The sequence below is a fragment of the Tupaia chinensis genome, unplaced genomic scaffold, assembly GCF_000334495.1.
Source record: "Tupaia chinensis unplaced genomic scaffold, TupChi_1.0 Scaffold000548_1, whole genome shotgun sequence".
Lineage (NCBI taxonomy): Eukaryota > Metazoa > Chordata > Mammalia > Scandentia > Tupaiidae > Tupaia > Tupaia belangeri.
The window spans coordinates 1,765,643-1,776,490 of record NW_006160060.1 but is presented as its reverse complement, the minus strand read 5'-3'; the positions used below and the strand labels follow the sequence as shown (position 1 = coordinate 1,776,490).

Sequence of the window (10,848 nt, the reverse complement as noted above, 5' to 3'; positions counted from 1 at the left end):
GTTGTGTATACACAGTGGCCACCACTGCCCTCCGGTGACTCAGATGCACTTTGAAATTAAAACCGGCTGCAATGGCTCCATCACTAGTGGAAAGAGAAGGAAGTGCGTGCGAGTTCTGTGTGAGGTCCCCGCAGGGTGCGTCAAATACTGGGGACCTGTGTTTTACTCTCTGACCAGAATGGCAATGACGACCTCCGAGAAGCAGGAAGGCGTGAGACCCCAGGCCCTCCCATAATGCTAGTGACTTAGTGATTAGAAATTAGGCGGGCAGAGGTGGCAATCAACCCACCCAGGGACCCCTCCACATGCAGGCAGGGACAAGGAGAGGCCATGAGTGGAGGTGAGTTTTGCTGGAAGAGACATAGTAACCAGGGAAAAGCCTCTCAGGCAGGCAGGAGTGAGTGCACAGGCCAAGACCACACCTGTGTCCTAATCTCTCTTCTCCAATCCCAAGTGAACACGAAGAGTAGACAACTACCCCCACATGGGGACAGAGCCCAGCAGAGGCCAAAAGCCTGTTGGGTGTCACATGGAGATCAAGGGTCTCCCCTTCATCAGGACCTTCCAGACCAGCCTGGGGAGGGCAGGATTTCCCACACCCAGAGCACAAGGTTGAAGACTGAAGACTCACTCCCCACCAGGGCTGTCAGCTGATCGAGGCCTGCTTGGACCTCTGTGTGCCTCGAGGGATTTGAAGGCGTCAAGTCCAGACCCCATAGCCAAGCTTGTAAAGACACAAGCACCTGCCCTCTGGGACAAAGCGCTACAGGTGTACAGGCGTGGGGGCTGCGAAAGGTCAGCCCAGGGAGAGCGCATCCGTGGGTGTGTCTGAGTGGTACGACAGGCTGCAAGGCTGAGTCCTGGACCCAGGAACCGAAGGAAAGAAGAACAGGAATGGAAGCAGAGAGCCAGAGTTTTGCGGGTGAGATTCAAGGTGAATAGACACGAGAAATACAAGAGTGGTTAAAACGTGCTTTAAACCACATAATGAAATGTCACTGTAGAAAGTCAAAACACTGATGTCGAGACAAATCTCAGAACCCAGAAATTATTCACAGCGAAAAGCAAAGAAATGAAACAGAAGTGGGAGAAGTTCATGGCCGGGAGAGCGGGAGAGCCCAACCTAAGAACTGTGGCTGTCCCTGGGTGAGACCACGGCGGTGAGAGCAGAGGCAGCTAGATCCCACAGGGCCTACCACCGTTTAAGTCCCAGACTCAGCAGCTTGAGAAACATGCCAGGCACAGGTGCATGTGTGTCCAAAGTCTGAAAGGAGAGAGAGGAGAAGGGATTGCGGTGTAGCCTTTCTCCACGGGAGGTGCTTTCTTCTCTCCCTCTCGCTCTTTGTCCCTCTCTGGTGAATGTATGCACCCTCTAGCCAAAACAAAAGGACAAACACATCCTGGATGTAGTCGTTCCATGGCCATATCTTTGACCTTGAAGAATAAAGGAAAACCATCAGGTGATGTTGAAGGAAAGATAAAGGCGGGAGACCAAGACTCTATAGAACCTACGAAGACACAACGAGCGACCCTATGAATTCAGACCTAGATTCAAAAGACAGAGGGAAGCTCGTCTAAAGGGATTGATTGGAAACAGTTTTACTGATGAATTCAGTCCTATTTCTAGTTGTTGTTATGGACAAAAAAAAAAAATAAATAGGACATCTGTTTTAGAGTTGCAAAGATTTAGAAAGTATGCCACCCACATGGCTTTTCTGAAAATATGAATAAAAGATGCACTTAAGCCAGTCAAGAAAAAAATATTAAAATCAGGAGCTGAAGATGGAAAAGGTCACATGTAAGAAGATTAATGGTGACCACTGAGAACAGCTAAATACGGAGCTGGATAAAATCATTCCTGTAACTGTGGTTACAAAATTGACTATCAAATCCACAGCACTGTTATCTAAGATGCACTATGTATTGTGAAAAAGAAGTTATGTAATAATAACCTTGTTTATAACCCTCTGGTTAAATTAGCAAAGGCTGTAGAGAGTGAGCATTGACAGGGTAAGAGAATCACTTACTGTCTGTTCATGGGACAGAAGAGACCAAAAAGTCTAGGTTAGTAGAGAACTGGCTTAGTCATTGACAGTGCACTTGGTTAACATAAAAGTTTCCCTGACAGAAACAAAAGCATAATTTCTGCTTACCCACTATGGAATAAGCAGCAAATTAAATTTGTACATATGTATGACAATGAGATAAACCATGAAAGGACCATAGCAAGAAATCAACATGGAGCTTGGTATTTAGGACAGAATTTTAATATCAGTGATGGCAATAAATGTAAATGTGTTAGTCTTCTTTATTAAAAGGCATGGACTGTCAAAGAGGATGTTCAAAGTAGCTAAACGTACTGCCTTCTAAGTACACTCCTATAAACAATAATGTTAAAAAAACAAAATTGAACCAATAAATATATACTGGGAAAATGTCATTGAAAGGAAATTGGAAGGCAATAAATATTCAGTTGGAATAATATGATGTTATATACAGATACATTTACATATAACATATTTATATGCTACAGTTCAAACTATAATGAAAGTGTTATGGTCAGAAATCCTTATGCACTGATTACCTTAGCATTAAGCACATACTATGTAAACACAATTACAAATAAATGAAATGATCAGAAACATAACTTAAACACATCTCAAATCTATGTTAAAGTCAAGTAAACACCATCAAAACAGTTGAAAAAAGCATAGATCTTTTGAATAATACACATTTTTAAATGAAATGTGAGCTACATATTGAAAGCACAGCATACAGTGTTGCTGTGCTTCTAGTTTTATGTCATGCTTTAGTCTTCACAGAAATAGCCATAAGTCATGAATGAGCCCACACTAAGGGAAGACAGCCTTCTTTTGTAGTTAGGATACAGTATACTTAAAACCTTATCAAGAAAGAGTGACCTGAGAAACACGTATTTCCTCATAATTTGATGTTTAAAGGATGAAATCCATCACTCGGCCACTCAAGAGCCCCTGCAGGGGGTAACGTCAGCCTGTGGGGATCCCGTCCTGGGTGGGGCAGCCACCAGCTGGACAGCTCAGAGCACACCTAGCTCTCTCTGTGTCTGTTTCTACACTTATGATGTGGATTCAATACCGTCCCCAGGGCCGCTATAAGGAATGAATGAGTTAAGGCACCAAAGCCGTTTGAGCAAGACCTGCGGGTTCAGGACAGTAGCAGACACAGGTCAGTTACTTACGTCCCATTGGGAATGTGACAGGAGCGGCACGCAGTCTGCAGGCATAGCGGCACATAGACCTGCCACTATGCTCGGTGCCTTTAAGATATCCTGAGTTTGAGATCAGAGAAAAAAAACCCAAACTAGGGAAAAATTCACCCCCCCCAAAAAAAAGAGGGAAAATAACTAGCAAAGAGGAAGTGAGTTCGTTGTTTTGTTTTCTTGTTTTATTTCCGTTTTATCGCTGTGCGTCTTTGTAGCGTACAAAAAGAATCTTCCGAGCATGAAGACACTGCAGGTTAGTGCAGGGAGAGCTATCACCCCCACACCATTCGTAACACACGATTTTACACTTTTACATCTGTTAAATGTTTTTCTCTTCTTTTTCCCCCAATTTCCTCCCTCCCCCGCCCCAATGCTCACCTTGCTCCTACACTGTCTAGTATCTGCAGTTGCTTTCCATATTTTTACACCTTCCCATCTTTCAGTTTCGGTGTGAATTATAAATGTAATGCAATACCAGTCACAGAAATGGGAAAAATGATAAACTTTGGAATCCTAAAAGGCCTCGTATCACCAAAGTAATAACTGCATGAAAGAGATGAAGTAGGAGGCATCTCACTTCCTGACCCCAAAATATATCACAAAGCTGTGATCATTAAAACAGCCTGGCACTGGCACAAAAGCAGGTATGTGGGCTGATGGGAGAGAGCAGAACCCAGAAGTGAACCCCAGAACATAACACCAACTGATGTTTGACAGAGCACAAGTTAATCCAGTGGGGAAAAGAAAATCTCTTCAGCAAGAGCTGCTGGAAAACTGGATGTGTACCTGCAGGAGAATGACACGGGACCCCATCTCTCACCGTTAACAAAAATCAACTCAAAATGGATCAAAGATCGAAACATAAATCCTCAAACTATAAAACGGCTGGTGGAGGTACCAGCAATTGGCATAATGGCTATGCCCTTGGGCTCCCATGTAGTCGACCACGGTTCAAGTCCCAGACTCGGTGGCTTAAACTCACGCTGGCTGCATGTGCGTGTGTGCCCAAGATCCCAAGAGGAGAATGGAAGAGCAGGGATTGTGGCGGGGCCATACCCCCTGGGGGTGATCTTTCGCTTTCTGTCTCTCTGTCTCTCTCTATCTTTCTGACGAGTGCCCATGCCCTATAGCAAAACCTCTAACCAAAAAAATAAATAAATAAATACTGGTGGGAAACACAGAGGACATTTGGTTTTCGCCCCTGGCACATGTGAGCAAGAGCGGGCAGTCTGTCCGTGTGTGGCAACGTCACTGAGGGCGGTGCCCAGGTCCGGCCGTGCTGTGGCAGATGGCGGGACCTCCTCTCGGAAGGCTGAGCAGCACTCCCCGTGTGGCCGTGTGTCTGTCACTGACATTCGGTGTCCCACAGTGCAGCAGTTGGAGTACTGCAGTGGATGTGGGAGTATGTGTCTTCATGAGGGGGTGAATTCACCCCCGCGGGCTGGCGTGCCGCAAGAGAGGTGGCCAGTCCGTCGTGTGGTAGCTCTGTCTGTCACCTCAGGCCGTGTTGCCGCCAGCAGCTCCTTTGGGGAGGACTCTGTGGACCACACTCCTCGCCTCCTCCCTGCCAGGCCAGGCCTTCGTCCTGGGGGTGGGCTGCGCCCCGAGGCTCTCCGTGCTGAGGTTTCAGCTCCCTGGCAGCCGGGCGTCGCTTACGGGCTCCGGGGAGGCAGTGCGAGGTGCTGGAGGGCGCGGGGCGGCTGACGGGGCGGTGGTCTGGGAGGCAGTGTATAAAGCGAGGACTGAGGTTAGTGGAAGGGATTACATTCAGGATGTTGAAAACAAGGCAGTCCCAGCCATCTTGTCACGGAAGCAGCATCGACGGCTGTAACCCCGGTTTGCTGTGTGTGCAGGTGCCCGGCGTTGTCCTCGGTGCAGATCCACACAGCTGCATTTATAAGGAAACAGAACGCAGGAGACAGATTACTATAAGCTAAAGTCGTTTTCCATTCAAGGAAAAAAAAAAATGAAAGCAGCTCCTCGATACTTCAGCAGCTTTGAGATGGGAGGAGCCCGTTGGCCCGGCTCGCCCCTGGTCCTGGCCTGGCGGGCCTGGCGGCCACACCGTGCTGCACGTCAGCACACTCCCGCCCCAGAGGAAGGCCTTCTGGCCCCTCCGGGCCCCACGGGTTGCTCATAGTTGCCTCCTGCATTAATAGGGGATGCATTTAAGAGTTCAGGAAGAAAGGAAAATTTTTAAAACTTAGCAGTGGAGCACTTTAAAGAGGGCAGGAAAAGATCCAACAGTGCACGTTTCAAAACGATCGCGGTGTCGCATGGACAGAGCAAGCTCAGCGGTGACACGGAGGTCCCAGCCTGCACTTACCCTTAACTGTCGAGCACCTCGCAGGGTGTCCCATAACGGGCTCTCCTCAAACATGGCCTCACGCCGGCTTTGGCGTTGGGGTACATTTTATGCAGATATTTAATGGTGTGGAATTTATTCATTTTATGCCATGATAAAAAAGTAGAGTTACAGAAAAAACAGGAAGTGTGAACAGATTTGAAAAGGAAAGTTGTGGACTCGATCGTTGCATCTCCAACAAACCTATAAAAAATGTGGATTTCCTTGCGTTGCATGTGGTTATTTTTTAGGACAGAAAATAGCCCCGGAAGAAGGAGCAGGAGACGCTGCAGTCTGGAGACTCAATTATTCAAGAGCCCGTGAGCATCTCGTAGATTGAGCCCTAAATCTGGAAGTTTTAGTTAAATGTATGATTTTTCTGGGGACAAAATTCCCAAAACTGGCGGAAGGAGCAGAACCTTAGCAATCCGCAGCGTGTCCCCAGGCGAATGGTTAAATAGACACACACCCCGTAAAGTACCTCGCGCAGCGCTCTGCCCCGCGGACACGGAAATGTGGGCAATCGCCCTGGTCAGTTAGGAGCCAGTGGAGCACTGACAGAGGGGAAAGTACCCGAAGTCGTGTCCCACCACCAGGACGGACACGGGCCGCACGCCGTCGGGCAGGGATGCGTCCTGCCCAGCGCCCCAGGCCCTGTGTGCCAGCCCACCCCGGGAATGCACCTCCTGCGCGGGGCAGGGGCGCGGGGCGAGGGCTCGGTGCTCCGCCAGGTAGGAGCGGTACAGCAGTCCACAGCCTTTTGCGAGTGAGCAAGAAAGGGCCGTGGCTAGCGGGTGAGCTCATATACGACGTGGAAATGCACTTCGGTGTCTTGGAGTCGGGTAGAATGGCGAGCCACCCCAAGAGCTTAATGGGCCAGCCCCCAGCCTAGTGGCCAACGGAGCCAGATCCCCCACAGCCAGCCATGGTTTCAGTCCCACTGGTGGACAGAAAAACACTCCGGGTACGTGCATGCCCCAGGTCCCGACAGGGCGGAGAAACGAAGGGATTGCGGTGGGACCACACCCACTGAAGGTCCTTTCTCCCGCTCTCTCTGCCCAGTATGTGTCCCCTCTCACAATAAAAATATAAATTTTTAAAAAGATCCAAATGTAATTCTGATTTAGTAGGTGCTGAAAAAGACACTCGGCAGACACGATGTTCAGTCATTAAAAATTTAAAAATCAAATGAGCAGAAGCGCACGCCACAGCCGGCCGTGGGCTAACCAGTGTCCGTTCAACCCCAAGCCAGCCTGGCCTTGGACCGGGCTGGCCCTGCCCCCAGGGCTGAGTCGGAGTGGCCTGCTGTCCTCGCTCTTACTGGCATGTTCTGGAAGTTCTGGCAAGCGTGGGCTCGTCAGTATGTGATGAGAAGGTACAGGTGTTTCTGCTCACAGATGAGGCGCGGAGGCTTCGGAAAAGCTGGAGTCTGCTGGAAGGCCAGGACTGAGGAGCTCTCTGTCGAATCAATGGCCAAACACACACAGGAGCTGCCCACTGCCCTCAGGTTCTTGGCACTCAGACTCTGAGTTCGGGTCCGAGTTCGGGCCCACGCAGCTGCTGTCGCTGCCGCCTGTCCGTTCCCTTGTCAGCGACTGTGTCGGCCCCGCAGTGCAGAGGAGCGGTTGTAGCAGTGGGCCCATCCCCCAGTGGAGCAGAGCCGCCCTGTGGCCCTCCTAGCTCAGGCTATCCAACCCCGGCGAGAGGAGCAGGGCGCTCCTGCAGGAGCCGGTGCAGGGCCAAGCAGTGTCTCAGGGCAGAGTGTGTGGGAGAGAGTGGCAGCTCCACGGGGCCAGAGTGGGTCAGTGAAGGCAAGTACGAGAAGTGAAGCTAGGAGAGGGCAGTGTGGTCTGAGGGCCGAGGCCCCGTCGGGAGCCGTCGCACCTACATGGCCTGACCCGCCTTGAGATGCCGACCAGGAGCCGTCGCACCTACATGGCCTGATCCACCTTGAGATGCCGACCAGACTGGAGGTGTAAATGGAGACAGCGGCCCTGACAGAGAGCGGGTCAGTGTCGTGAGGTCGGCTGTGCTTTTAAACTTTATTTCAGGTTTAATAAACGTCTAGCAGAGTCCAGTGAATTTCAGGACTCACACCTGTTCTGTGCCGTATCCCGGAATTCAGTGCTCGTGCATCCTGGTGCTTGAGATGCTGCAGCAGAAGACCGCTGTGCCGTGGCGGCTGGGTACAGACACGTGCATGTGCCATAGCACGTGTGCATGCAACAGCAGAGTGGGGCTCCGGGAGGAGCCAGGGCCGCCCAGGAGCCTGAACCTTGGAGGAACCAGGAGAGTCTAGGAGTCCAAACTAGGCATAGAATTAAAACTTAAAAATAGGCTCTTCTTTTCTGACCCATGGAACAGACCAAGTGGCCCTGAAGAGAACCGGGGTGTGGTGAGAACTGAGCGAGGGATGAGGAGCACTTCAAAGCAGTGGCAAGGGCTCTGCACTTGGGGAAAACCTCCAGGGCTCTTACCTGCACCATGCTCAGGATCAAATTCCCTAGGGACTGCATGAAAAACCCAACCCTTGACACTCCCGGATGACTGGGGAAGGGAGCTGGGTGTCCGGCTGAGCTGGGAGTGAGGAAGATGACCATGACCACCAGAACTTCAGGCTGAGGACCCAGTAACAGCAGCTCGCCCGACATGCACCTGGGCGTGCACATGCAGCTGGGCTCTGCCTGCCAGCCATCACAGCAGCGGGCTGCTTCTCCCCTGCAAGAGGACGCCGAGGCAACAAGATGCCAAGTGGTGTTCTGAAGGCCCCAGTGAGCAGCAGGGCTGGAGTAGCCCAGGGCCCTGGCCAGTGCACACGTGGTCAGCAGGCCACCTGGCTGACCTCCCTGTCTCACACCATGGTCGTCCAGTGCAATGTGGGGAGTGGCCGGAGCCCACTGATGAGCTGTGTCCCGCATCACAGCCTCGCCCACAGAGGGAGCAAGCAGAGAACCCGACACGATGCGGGGCGGCCCGTGGAGAGTGAGGACAGCATCTCAGCCACAGCTGGCCGATCCCAGCGGGCATGCGGTACGCTCGGTGGTCGCTGGGGCATTTTGTCTTCACCCCGTTTCCTTTGGAGCTATCTAGAAGACGCTGGTAGGGAGGTCGAGGCCAGCCACCTGGGAAGCAGGCGTGCTGTAAGTCAGGAGGAGCGATGCGCTGAGCTGCTTTGGAGCAGTATGGCCGTCGCTCGAGATAAACTGTCACCAAGTGACCCAGCCAGTCCCTTGTAGAGCCTCCTGCCGAGAGAGAGGCCGGTGTCTGCACACAGAGGCAGACAGTGCCTATGCGCGGCTCGTTGTTCCACAGCCGGGCAGCCGCGAGCCCAGAGGGCCCCACCACACGAACAGGTGAACAGCTGTCCACAGCCGCCGAGGGGATGGCTCGGTCTTGAGAAGGATGGCATCTGACACACGGAAAAGCCTTGGTGATGTCACACTGGGCTGGCCCATGGCCTAACAGTTGGGGAAGCCGATTCCACCTGGCCAGCACAATTCAAATCCCAGCCCCGCAGCCAGAAAACCACGCCGGATACATGTGCGTGTGTGCCCCAAGTCCCGACAGGAAGGAGAGATGGAGGAGAAGGGATGCCTGCCCGCCACCCACCAGGGCTGCTTCCACCGCTTCCTTTCCTCTCTGTCTCTCCAGCAATTGAAGAAAGAAAACCATATGCTGAGTGCAAGAAGCTGGTCAGGAAGCGCAGGCCACCCAGCTGTCTGTGGGAGGCACCCACGGCAGCAGGGCTGCAGAGACCTAGGGTAGAGGGACGGAGGGCCGTGACGGCTAACGGGCCGATGTGCCCGCTGGGCAGATGGCAGTGGGCCGATGCTGGCCGGCTAGCTGCGCAGGGGTGCAGCTCTGCGAGACTGAAATGCACAGGCCTGACTGGGCCAGGCGGCTGTGGGGTCAGAGTTGTCCCGCACAGGGTACCCCGACAGCTTCTGTTCTGTCAGCAAGGCCTTGCAGAGTCCCACTGGCCCGGCCCTTCAGACTGACGCTGCCCTGGCAAGACCACCCAGGCCCCTGCTGAGATGAGGACAAGACCACGTCTAGGCAGGCGTGACCAGCCCAGCGCCAATGAGAATTTCACCAACCTGTTCACAAAGCACGACGACTCCCCTCTTGTTTTGCCACCAGGGGCACGCTGCCAGCCCTCAGTGGCAGCTGGCTGCAGGCCACGGGCAGGTAGGAGGCCACCAGGTCGCGTGTTCACAAGCAGGACGGAGGGCCTGGGGCCAGCAGGCAGGTCATGGTGGCCTGCTGTGTGAGAGGAGGAACCCCGCCAGGCTGCCCTGGGGGCTTCAGGCAGAGAAGGGCAGAGCAGCGCTGCGTGTGGGCAGCAAGGCAGTGGCCTCAGAGGCTCGGGAGCTAGGAGGGGCCTGAATTGGACACAGCCCCGGGCAGTTCCGGAGCTCGGGAGTGGCAGTGGTGGCTCTGAGGGTGGGGGCCGGCTAGCCTGGTGGGGTCTGCCATGTGGATGGAGGGGGACAGGGGCCATGATTCTAGACCTGCCTCCTTACTCTGTCTAGAAAGCGCGAGGTCGGGGCTAGCAGGTGGTATGTTTAAGGTACTGATTCCCACACGGCCAATCACGGTTAAAGCCCCAGACCTGGCAGCTTGAAAACCACCCTGGGTATGAGTACATGTGTGCCCGAGCCACGCAGGAGAGTGAAGAGGTTGCCACACGGGCATCCCCTGGGGGTATTCACTTTGCCTTTCTCTAGCTCGGTCTGTCTCCCTCTCTGGTGAGCACACTCATGCTATGGCAGAAACCTAAAAACTGAAAAGAAGCACAGGGTCAGAGCCGCTGAGAACAGCCCTGGGCATGGCCCCGGAGCAGGCCCGTGAGCGGCGAGCCTGCGGCCAACGGCACTGAGTGAGGAGCCTCTGGTCTCCGTGGTTGGTTTCCGAAGCTTTCAGACCCGTCTTGTCCAGCCTGTTCCCGACACGTCCCTTCTGGACCCGCCAGCCCTCTGCAGAGACAGTGGCCACCGGGTCTGCGGTGCCTGACCACACAGAAAGTCCAGGGTGCACCCAGGCCTCCCTGCAGACCCTGGGCATGCTCACCTGCAGTCCCGACCAGCTGAGCCAGGGCAAGTCGCAGCATGGTGTGAAGACCCTATGGGTCCTGGCTCTCTCTCTGTGTCTCTGTCTCTCTCTCCAGCAGGAGAGAGAAGTAAACCTTAAGAAAATAAACTACCGCACTGACAGGCAGGTCAGCGGGGACAGGACGGGCCTCCCTGTGGCCCAGGGCTCT

The 10,848-nt window shown here is 53.3% G+C and overlaps 1 protein-coding gene across 1 annotated transcript in view; it reads left to right on the top strand.

Moving 5' to 3' along the window:
* Nucleotides 1–10,848, top strand: part of TAFA5 (TAFA chemokine like family member 5) — a 102,163-nt gene that overhangs the window by 90,172 nt on the left and 1,143 nt on the right. The gene's annotated exons all lie outside the window — the stretch shown is intronic.